The 9,968-nt window shown below is 53.4% G+C and overlaps 1 protein-coding gene across 3 annotated transcripts in view; it reads right to left on the minus strand.

The window, feature by feature from the left end:
* TMEM63C (transmembrane protein 63C) overlaps positions 1–9,968 on the minus strand; it is a 72,450-nt gene that overhangs the window by 55,065 nt on the left and 7,417 nt on the right. For all 3 annotated transcript variants that reach the window (XM_045288074.1, XM_045288072.1, XM_045288073.1), the window contains exon 2: positions 584–719. The gene's annotated coding sequence lies outside the window, so the exon portion shown is untranslated. The remainder of the gene's footprint in view (positions 1–583; positions 720–9,968) is intronic.

Here is a 9,968-nt window from a genome sequence, read left to right on the forward strand (position 1 = left end):
TGGGCATGGGCAGGGATCGGGTAGCTGACTATGTTGACAAGATTATCTTCAGAGATATGCAGACATCATTTTAAAGGCCACCGTGAATTGGAAGGACAGGAGGGCTGTGAGCTTGGCTCTGGTAACGATCTAAGCTTGTGAAGTAGGAGGGAGAGGACGAGGGAGGCCTGAGGCTGGATTGTTTCACTCAGATCCCTTGACACGCTAACCTTCTACGGAGATGCCATCTTCCGGAACCCTGTCCCTCTGAGGTGTCCAGATGCAGGGATCTCTGGGAAGGGGCCCATCTGGTTTGGGTCTGGACACATTCCAAACTGGGGTCGGCTGGGCAAGAACCACTGGGGACCCAGCTAGAACCTACCTTGGGCATTTCTTCCCAAGAGAGCTGGGGCCTCCTGGCACAGTGCCCTCTGGAGAAGGGGACCAAGACACCCAGCTTTCCTTCCAGGTGGTGGTGGGCTTGGCGGGGAGGGCTGTTGCCAAGCCCTGATGGGGGAGTCACGAAGGGCCACATCTCTGGGGCTTGAAGGTGAGGCAGGCCCTAGGGGCTTAGCCTGGATGGATAAAGTGGGTAGACACCTACCTGGAGCAGCAGGAGAGGCGCGTGGGCTCAGGCAGGTGGTCCTGCCGCTTCCTGATGGATCCTTAGGAAAACTTGCTTCGGAGAGGCCTGGTGGTGTCTCCGCTCGCTTCCCGACCACAAAGGTGGCTCTCAGGCTCTGTGGCATGGGGACAACAGAGCACTCAGCGCAGGTGGGCATGGGTCCCAGTCCTCCTCGTGCCTCCTCCGGGCTCCTCCCCCAGCCTCTCCCTCCCTGGCCCAAGATGCTTGTCAGCACCTTCCAACCAGGCCTGCTTCAGACTGAAGCTCGGATGGTGTGAGGGCCATGATCCCCGGCCCTGCCTCCCACCTTCAAATCCAGGCCGGTGCACCCCTACCCCCAGCCCCGTCTGCCCCCGGTGCGAGCCAGCAGAGACCAGCATTGGAGCAGCATTGGGAGTCCACGCCCCTAGGTCTGGCTCGGCCACTTTCTCCCCTGCTTCCCTCCCTGGGCTGGGGGGTAAACTGCTAGGGGGGAGGTCAAATGGCCCTTCCAGACCACCTAGAAGGGAGACTTCCAGGGCTCACTGGATCTACAGGGAGCTGCCCGGGCAACTGCATCTTTCTGAGTTTCTCCACTTGGACTACAAGAACTGGTGCCACGAGGAAGCAGCGTGGCAGTTCCTCAAGATGCGAACCAGAAAATGAACACACGCGAGCGAGCAATTCTACTCCGAGGGGGTCTAATAACAGGCACACAGACAGACATCGCTACACCGTGTCCACGCTGCTCCGGGGCTCTCCATGGGTTTTCGGGGGGCTCCTTCCTCTGAAGTGGCAGCCTGTTCCTTATTCGTACATCGTACTCGGTAAAGCAGAGAGGCAGGGAAGAGGAGGAAGACCCAGAGAAGAGGGCCGGACGGTGCAACAACATTTCCACGAGAGGAGGGCACAGGACTGGGCGGCGTTTCCCTCTGTTGTCCACCGGGTCGCTATGAGTCAGACGGGCGTGGTGACACCGACAGCCGCGGTTCCCAACCTTCCCGATGCCACGGCCCTTCAACACAGTTCCCCACGTGGTGGTGACCCCAACCATAACATTATTTTCATTGCTACGGTCATTACTGTCATTTTGCTACTGTTATGAAGCGTCATGTCAATATCTGATAGGCAGGATTTACTTTCATTGTTACAAATGGAACATCATGAAAGCATAGTGATTCATCACAAAAACAATAGGTCATTCTATAGGGTGGCCTATTTATTTCTAATGACAAGTCAATGAAATTTCATCTTGAAGCATGGTGTAGCATGGGTAACAGTCTTCACGCCGGGTACTCATAGGTGGGCGTATCTGCATGTGGGCGGACCCGCCCGGAGACAGATAGAGAAGCGGTGTCTCCGTCCCTAAGACCACTGGAAATTCGTGTTTTCCGATGGTCTTAGGCGACTCCCTGTGAAAGGGTTGTTCGATCCCCAAAGGGGTTGCGACCCACAGGCTGAGAACCGCTACCTACAACAATCTGTCTTCAACAGCCAAAAGGTGGAGACCGCCTGAAAGTCCCTCAACTAGTACATGTGCACACAAGTTTCATAGGCTTACAAAGGACCATGAAACCCACACTCAAGCCCCACACCTCCTGCCATGGAGCTGCTCCAGAAGCGTAGCCACCCTGCAGTGCCCAGCCGCCCGTTCCCTAGGGCCTCTGAGGCTGTCAATCTTTACAAGAGCACACAGCCTCGTCTTTCTCCTGAGGAGTGGTTGGTGACTTTGAACCGCTGACCTTGGGGTTAGCAGCCCAGCACATAGCCCACGATGCCACTAGGGCTCCTGCAGTGGAAGAGGAGTCAGTCCTAAGGAGAAAGTCAGCCCCATCGACGACACAACACAGATGAACCTTGAACCGATGGTGCCGAGGGAAATAAGTCAGTCCCCAACGGGCAAGTCTTGTACGACCTCTCCGCTGTGAAATGTCCAGAAGAGGCCAGAGCATAGAAACGGCAGTGCAGCAGTGGCGAGCAGGGGCGGGTGACAGGAAGGCACAAAGATGGGGGGACACTGAGCTTCTGTAAAGGTGAGGAATTGGGGAACAGCTCGCAGTGATGACGGACTAGCGAGGTGGGCCCATTTCATATCGCTGAGGTATCCCTGGGAGGGCTGGTGAAATGGAGAGGTTTTCTATGAACCACCTCCAGAGTTACTACAATTACATGCCCATGTTTTAAAGAGAAAGTCTCCTCCCTGGGTGCACATGACGTAGTTGGAAGGGTCTTCACCCAGACAGAGGGGTCAAAAGTCCCTTCCCTCCAAGAGGTGTCATGAGCCGACTCTGGAGACAGACGAGCCAGGCCGCCCGGGCAGCCTGCTGGTGCCTGTCCAGGTCCCACTGTCCTCAGACCAGAGAAGATCCGGAGGTGGGGATGAAAACTGTGACGGTGAGACCAGGACCCCACTGAGAAGTGCACTGAAAGAGGAAGACTGGGGTGGATCTGAAATCACAAGGACTCTAGAATTTCCATCTTCTTTCAGATTCTTCTTAAATTCTGAAAATGGCATGCTTGCGTGGAAAAAAATGAAACCATTCATACGAATATACAGTGAAAAAACTCCGCCTCCCCGACCCCATGTTCCAAACACAGGCATTTGTAGCGTTTTTCCAAGTTCTCTGCTAGAAGTTTCCCATCAGTGCGCACGCGCACACACACACACACACACACACACACACACACACACACACATCCATGCCTGCAAGGAGCCCTGGTGCATTGCAGCGGGTTGGGCAACCAGCTGCTAGCTTCCAGGTTGGTGGTTCAAAGCCACCAGCCAATCAGATGGAGAAGAATGAGGCTGTCTGTCTGCTCCTATATGGTCTCAGAAACCCTAAGAAGCAGTTCTACCCAGTCCTACAGGGTCACCAAGTCAGAATCTATTGGATGGTAGTGGGTACCTATGCCTGCATCTTCTTTTTCACCCGACCAAGGTCATATTCTTGGTACCCTTTCTCTAGAAGGAGCCTCGGTGAAGCAGTGAGTTATTTGTTGGGCTGCTAACCTCCAGGTCATAGTTTGAACCTACCAGCTGCTCTGAGGAACAGCAATCAGATTTTCTGCTTCTGTAAAGAGTTACCGCCTTGGAAATCCCCAACGGCAGTTCTAGACCACACTGCAGGCTTGTTCCAAGTCAAACTGACTGAAAGCCATGAGTTGAGTGTTGTCTTCACCAAGTTTGTTAGCACACAACACCGCCCTGTGCAGATCAGCCTGGACAGAATCCCTCTCTTTCTCCGAACAGCTCCTTGTATTCCAGAATGGACTGGCTATCATTTATGGGAACCTATCCTTTGTGCTGTTGTTAGTTAGTTCCGACCCAGAGAGACCACACACAACAGAAGGAAACACCACCCAGTCCCACGCCGTCCTCACAATCGTGCCGAGGTTTGAGCCCATTGTCGCAACCACCGTGTCTGTCCATCTTCCCTGCCCCCCGCCTTTCCCAAGCAGGATGTGCTTCTCCAGGGACTGGTCCCTCCTGACAGCATGTCCAAAGTTCGTGAGACCAAGTCTCAGCATCCTTGCCTCTTAAGGAGCAAGCATTCTGTCCGTGGTGAGGGGTATTTTGGGGTTTCCACTGTGTGCATGCATATGACATGAGCGGTAGGAGAAATCCCTAGGAGTGATGGACGCAATGATAGGTGGCCCTAAAATTCTGACAGAAATCGTCAACTTGTCTTCAGATGGGGACAAATCCATTGACACCCCGGTCCCGGAAATGCCCAAGGGGGTCTGCAGCCCTGCCCTCAACAGCATGACCGTGTGCATGATCCAGCAATTCCACTGCCAGGCAGAAACCCAAAAGGAGGAAGAGGAGAAATGCAGACAGGCACTTGGTGGTTGCAACGTTGTTCACAGCAGCCAAAACGCATTCTCGAAGTTGCAGACCAGGCCAGCCTGACAGCGGGAAAATGACATCTTGTTTCGATTCGTGAATGATCCGAGACGGCAGGCGCCTTTTCAAATGTTCGTTGACTGATTGGTCTTTGTGCGTACTCGTATGTGAACTGCCAGTGTCCTCCCTAATTTATCTGTTTATGAAGACGTTTTCCTAAATCAACACAACTCACCTCTTGTCACGTGCAGTTGCACACAATGGACCGTTGTCTCTTTTATGTGTGGTATCTTTTGCTCACAACCATTTCGGAGTTTCCGGTGGCCAGCACGGTCTGTGACCTGCCTCGTCTTGGACCTGGCTCAGAAAGCCTTCCCTGCGCTCATCAGACCACTGCTGCCGAGTCTGTTCTAACTCACAGCGGCGGGCGGACCGCGGAGAACCGCGCCTGTGGGCTTCTGACGTGATCCGTCTTGGGGGCAGAAAGCTTCATCTCTTTTCCACAGTGCAACTGGTAGGTTCGAACTGCTGACTTGTGGTTCCCAGACCCCTATGCACTGCACTCTGCCACTAGGACTCCTCTCTACTCTGGGCTCCTAAAGCTGTCTGTCCATTGTTTTTCAATAGGAGCTCAGGGTTTCCCGTCCTTCTGCTTTCTCATCTTGGCTGCGTCTACGCCCATTTGTTTGGGAGGAAGGAGTATGCACATGGAATAAGGGAGACTGAGGGAGAATGGATGTGTTTGAATTGCCGTGCTGGTGCAGGATACTGAGAACACCACGGACTGCCAAAAGAACAAACAGACCTGTCTTGTAAGAAGTACGGCCAGAGTGCTCCTCAGAGGCAAGGCTGAGAGACTTCCTCTCATGGACTTTGGACATGTTGTCAGGGGAGACCAGTCCTTGGGGAACGACACCCTGCTTGGTCAGCGGCAGTACAGCAAAGGAGAGGAAGGCCACCAACTAAATGGACTGCCACGCGGCTGCCACCGTGGGCTCGAACACTGGACCGACCGTGAAGGCGGCATGGGCCTGGGCAGTGCATTCTGCTCTGCGGCGCGGGGATGGGATGGGTTGGAGTGGACTTGTCGGCACCTCACTACGACAAGGCGTGTGGTACCTTTCAGCTTTATGACTTTCTCTGAAGTGGCTTGTCAGTTGTGCCCCCAAATCATGCTTGAATAGCCCATTCCCTGCTATCACCCCCTCTCCCCCCCTTCCAGATTCAGACCGCCAATTTATCTACAAACTGGTTAAGTAACTTTCAAATCCCAGCGCCACAGGGATAGGCCCGGTGATCTGGGCTAAGCTACCTACTTTTGCCACACCTCAACTTCGTTAAAGGCAGAGGGTGGAGGGTAATAATTGCACGAGGAGCACCGGGGTGCAGTGGTTAAGTGCGATTGCTCTCGGAGAGCGCTTAGCCACCCCCCAGAGGAGGAAGGTGCTGCAGCCTGCGTCTGTAGAGATTTCAGCCTTGGAAACCCTGTGGGCAGGCCCTACTCTGTCCCATAGAGTCACTTGATTGTGATGGAATCGACTTGCTAGCAATGCGCTTGGCTTTTTGGGTTTACTAGCACCCACTCCATAGGGTTATTATGGGAACTGAAGGAATTAATGACGACTCTCTGCTGGTGATTATTATTATCATCCCACATACCGAATGAGCTCGGGTCTTCATCTGGACCAGGGGTCGGCAAACTTTTGAGACGGGAGAGCCGATCCTGACCCTGGCAACAATGTAAAAATTGCTCAAGAGCCACACATACTCATCTGTTTGTACAAATGACATCGTCCTCATCTGAACATAGTTTTGTTTCCATCTTCCATTTCATTTCAGAGCCACATGTCTGCGCCGAGGGAGCTGCGCCTGGCTGTCGATCCATAGTCTGCCGACCGACCCCTGGGTCGACCCCAGTCCTGTCCGTGGGCCGTGATCTGCTGGGTGGAGTCCCACGTGCCGCAGCCAGGGTCAAAGTGATGCGCAGGAAACAGAGCCGCCCTCCGGCTTCTCGGTGTGTTACCGCGATGTTTGCTCATGTTTCTCACAGGGTGTCTCTCCTGCCTTACTTCACAAGGGATGAACGTTTGTACGGAAAAGAAGCACACGCTCTTGTCTCTCAGGTTTGAAACCCACCGACAAAAAAACAGATTCTTTCATCGCTTCTAATAGTTTGTCGTCTCTCTTGCTCTTCTCTCCTCCAGGTACTGACGCCTATCACCTGCCACTTCGATCAGTGCCAAAGTTGACTCTTTTACAACATGTATGGATATGGATATGGATATAGATATAGATGGGTTTTTCTCCCCGCCCCTCCCGACAACTTAGATTTTCAGATGTTGTATTGGCGTACACTTTCAGAACAGTGTTGAAGGATTCAGGCCATGGTGGTCCTATTTTCCTTGTATGTGTGTGCATCTACAATACACACACATCATGGTAAGCACTATCTATTCCTACTAAGTCACGGTTAGAAATTAGTGACCGATGTGGAGTTCGAGCACAGGCGTCTCTAACATCTGAGAGCTCCTCTGAATGAATGCGCTGCCACTTGGTCCCAGTTTTGACTAGCTCATTGACGGTTTTAAAAATCAGACCTAAGATCTTTTTTTTCCGTCTCCTTTCTCTTTTTCCAGTGCCCCCTTTTCCTAACGTTGGTGTCCGTGCTGGCTCCAGAACCATCTGGAATCTCTCCTCGCTGGTGAGAGACAGCTGGCTCTATTCCAAAGCACGGGAACACTCTGCTCCTTGGGTTTGGGTTCTGGAAGAACATACTTTGATGAAAACGCCCGTGTTTGTCCAGGTGATGGGTCTGTTAGCTTTCCTGGTTTCTCTGGGGTCAGACGGACGGCCTGCCTGCTCCTGGGGAAACTCGCATTGTCAGCGGGCTTTCAGAAGACTGGGCGTGTGGTTGCCCCATACGGCTGTCTCTACTCGGGTGGCTGCTGTAAGCTTCAGTGCGGCATAGTTGGCCATTCCTCCCCCAGGCCCCATTAGGTTATCTGGAATGCTTACAATGGCTAATATTTAGCTCAGGACTCTTTGCTAGGCTCCTCGCTCACCTGTCCACCGCTTGCCCGCTGTTGCTATGTTGCTTGAAGTCACGCTGAGGGTGGCTATGATGCTAGGAACTGCCAGCAGGAACAGGCATGGTGGGCAGTTGCAGCAGACCTGCCCAACGAAGGCAGGCTAGCTACAAAGAAAGGCTTGGCAACCCATTTCCCAGAGCTAGCCGTTAACACCCGATGGACTACCGCAGAACGCGTGCTCCCTTGCTTGCTTGGGACACCTCCTCCAGAGGGAGCAGGGGCTGGAGGAGGGGCTGTCGATTTTGGTGAGATACAAGGACAGGGAGGCCAGGTGACCCTCGGTGAGCTAGACGGACACACTCGCCCGCACCTGAAGCGTCCGCCTGCCAGTGAGGATGATTCAGGACAGGGCCAGGTTTCAGTCTGTTGGACGGATCCAGCGTTAGAGTCGACTCAAAAGCCCCTCTGTCTACTGTCAGTTCTCTATTGCACACAGCCCAGGAACCGAGGTGCTGGACTCAGCTCCGGGGAAGGAGGCAGGAGGGCTGGTGGGGGGGGGGAGTTAGCCCGAGAACCCCACATCACTCAACCACCATTCACAAGCGCAAGTCTGCGGGGGATGCAGAGGGTTTGAGCACCCTCCATCGCCCACCGCCTGGCGAAACCAGCCAACTCCTGCTGTCTCTCCAGCCCAGCCCCTGACTCACCAAGGAGAACCCAGGGCCCTTCCCCTGCCATCCCTGGTCACAGACGGCTTTTAAATGACGACATTAGAAATACACAGAAAAGTTCAAGGAATAAAACCGACAGAATTAAGCAATGTCAACATTCGGTCTTTGGTTGCTTTCAATGTTTTGGGGTGTTTTTTCCCCCCTCCATAAAAGGTGGTGCTGGACAAGTAGCCCCTCTTTTTGCCCTTTCAGTCTCATCTACAAAGACCACCAGAGGGGCGAACCTGGTCTCACAGCTTATTTGTATCTGTCAGCCAGCCATATAGTAGCTTTGTGATTTTTATCAAAAGTGGGTCATCATGAAATGAGTTATTCTGTGATCTCTTCCTTCCTGCCTTACAACTTTGTTTCTGCACGCTAATCTGCTGCCATGGGTGGTTGGCCCTGGTTCCTGTCGAGCCTGAGCCCTTGTGGGAGTGGGACTGTGCACCCCGGGGCTTTCTGTGGCTGTGGTCAGAAGTAGATCAATCGCCAGACCTTTCTTCCACGACTCTTTTCTGAGTGAACTCAAACTACCAACCTGAGCAGCAAGTGCACTCACCATTTCTACATCTGCACCGAGCAAAGATGCCCACTGCTGCCCAGTCCATCCCAGCTCAGAGAGACCCTCTGTCTCCGGTTTCTGAGGTTGTCCATCGTTAGCTAGTTCCATCTGTCGCCCAAGGAGTGGCCTGTAGGTGTGAACCACTGACCTTGAGGCTAGTGGTCGAGGCTGACCCGACAGTGGGACTAGGGCCCCTTTCCCATCCAGGGATGAGGGGGTTTCAGGAAGTTTCTGGAAGATGGGATTCAAAGATGGGCTTTCTTCACCAACCTTTCTGTGTAGATACACAGACACACACAGAAGTCGTGGCGGGGCAGTGAGCCAAGCATTGGGCTGCAACCACAGGACTTGCTGTTCAAACTGCCAGTCATTCCTGGGAGGAAGAGGGGCAGCCTGGGAATCCCCGGGAGCGGTTGCAGTCTGTCCTGTCGGACCACTCAAGGAGGAGTTGCCTCGATGGCAGTGGGTTTGGAATACGTGTGTCAGTGGGCATATATCTCACACCAGCTTTGTTGCGGTATGAGTCACACGAGATAAAATGATCTGATCATACAGATGGTGCACCTCTGTGCAATAAGCCACCTTTTAGTCATCCGTTCCATTATCGGTAGACACAGAGATCTTTCGTTCCACTTCAAACAGGATGCACGTGCATAAGGATCTCTGGGTCACCACATGCCCCGACACTCTTGGCCAGAAGACAAATGCTCTCTCCGATTTGCTAGCCCTCATACCCGGGCCTCACCCCGGAGCTCCCTGGCCTCCGCCTGGCCAGTTACAGCAGGTCTCAAGTAGGTGCCATGCCCCCTTCCCGCAGGCCTGACCTGTGACTGGCGGCGTAACAGCGTGAGGAGGAAAAGGAAGAGCTCCCCTTCTCAGGCTAGCTCAGGCGGGGTGGGGACACCAGAGACTCTGGAGAGAGAACCTGGTCTATCTGCCACCCGGGACGGACGGGACAGCGCCCTGGAGGAGGTGGCATTTGAGTTGGGCTTTGAAAGACAGGGAGACTCTGGACAGACCAAGAAGAGGCTTACTCCTGGGATGGGAGGAAGAAGCCCATAAGGCATCCCAGGACACGTTTAATTTGCCAAAGTGGTGGTGAAAGAATGGCCAGGGTAGAGGAAAGAGCTGGGAGGCAAAGGGCATTTATAGAGGTCTAGATAAAGACATGTACATATGCAAATATATTTATATATGAGGGTGGGGAAATCAAGGGAAATAGAGGAAAGAGCTGGGA

This window comes from Echinops telfairi, unplaced genomic scaffold (assembly GCF_000313985.2).
Source record: "Echinops telfairi isolate 266 unplaced genomic scaffold, ASM31398v2 ScPeMD7_18;HRSCAF=68, whole genome shotgun sequence".
NCBI classification, from domain to species: domain Eukaryota; kingdom Metazoa; phylum Chordata; class Mammalia; order Afrosoricida; family Tenrecidae; genus Echinops; species Echinops telfairi.